The sequence below is a fragment of the Amphimedon queenslandica genome, unplaced genomic scaffold (genome assembly GCF_000090795.2).
Source record: "Amphimedon queenslandica unplaced genomic scaffold, v1.1 AMPQUscaffold_4146_Cont23870, whole genome shotgun sequence".
NCBI lineage: Eukaryota > Metazoa > Porifera > Demospongiae > Haplosclerida > Niphatidae > Amphimedon > Amphimedon queenslandica.
In genome coordinates this window covers 1-1,421 of record NW_003555537.1, presented here as the reverse complement: position 1 = coordinate 1,421, position 1,421 = coordinate 1, and the positions used below count along the sequence as shown (strand labels likewise).

General features: G+C 37.4%; 1 long non-coding RNA gene across 1 annotated transcript; it reads right to left on the bottom strand.

The window, feature by feature from the left end:
- Window positions 1–310: 310 nt before the first annotated feature.
- Window positions 311–1,421, bottom strand: LOC109592729 (uncharacterized). Its single transcript, XR_002190516.1, has 3 exons — window positions 1,343–1,421; window positions 1,062–1,285; window positions 311–659 (listed from the first exon to the last, which is right to left on the bottom strand). It is a non-coding gene; the product is annotated as an uncharacterized LOC109592729 (long non-coding RNA).

The window sequence follows — 1,421 nt, the reverse complement described above, 5'->3', positions numbered from 1 at the left end:
CGCAGTAATGTAAACCTATGTAAACTGTGAATTCTATTCTTAGTTTTTATCTATCCTTGTACTCCTTCTTTGTTGTAATAATGACAACATAGTACTAGGCAAATCAGCCGCTATGTGTGTATATAACTTTTGGTGGGATAGGATAGACAATTAGACATTAGACAAATTAATACAGCTGCAAAAATCAAATTCTTCGTTCAAGTGGGAACTCTTTCTGGCTTTAGTACTAGCTGTTTTACAGTAGTTACAGCTCCATCAAGATATATCCTGTATCAAGAATAGTTTTTCCTATCATCAGAGAACATAAAAGTTGGTGTCCCGTTCTTTTAAGGCAGCTAACAAAAGGGCTCTTTATTCCCTGTAATAACTAGACACACACAGGTAGACTTTTAACTCAATAGTACAAACAAACATTCACACAGATTCTTATTATAACATATAGGTTATGGCTGCTAAATATCATCCTGGTACACTATGTTGTAAGTGTTTCTTATGTGGCAGCAAACATAAATATTATGATCACTACGCAACATTCAGTGATGAAGAGAAGCAGTTTATTGTGAAGAATCTTGAAGGTAGTCATCCTCCTGAAAGCAGTTGCATTTGTAAAGCTGACCATGTTGAAGCATCGAAACACTGCAGTGAGGACAATTACATTCCTAGATGGAAAAGAAATGATCATACACGTAACATTGAAGTGGTATTTGACACAGTGCCATGTAGCTATCCTACGTGTACATGTACAAATCGATTAATAGTACCTAGCTTTGTGTCTACGGAGGTACTAGAAGCAGTACTAAAAGTACCACCTCCTCATAAACTTTGCAATAAGCATTATCAGATGGTATATCGAGAGACAGCCATGCCAACTGTTCCTTGCACTGGCTGTGGCATAAAACCATTACGCGGAACAGCATTTACAAGGCATAGTCCTAATGCTGAATTGATCTGTGCTCACTTTTTTGAAACAGCTGGCTTTGAGTTACACTTAACCCCCACAGACTACATCTGTTCCACATGTTATAAACTACATGTAACAATATTAGAAAGTAATGACTTACCAAAGCAATCACTCTCAGAGATAATTGCTTCAATGAAGGAGAAACTGAGCAACACACAAGACCACCTTGCCTCTTGTATCCAACAAGCTGCTATATACGTAGCTCAATCTCTGCTCAGTGACCGTGCTCTCTTACTTCCTGATGTCAGCAGAATGTTTCTTTGTTCTTATGGCTTTGAATTAGATGATGATACAGTTACCAATGCTTCGTATGAGTTGAAAGGCCTAGAAGGAATAGTGAAATTTAGCTCAAGATGGCTATTACAACAATTGATTATATACCTTCATGAGCATCTGAGCTATAAGTGCATCCATAAAAAATTTGGCACTATCCTATACAATAAGAGAGGTGACCTGTTGA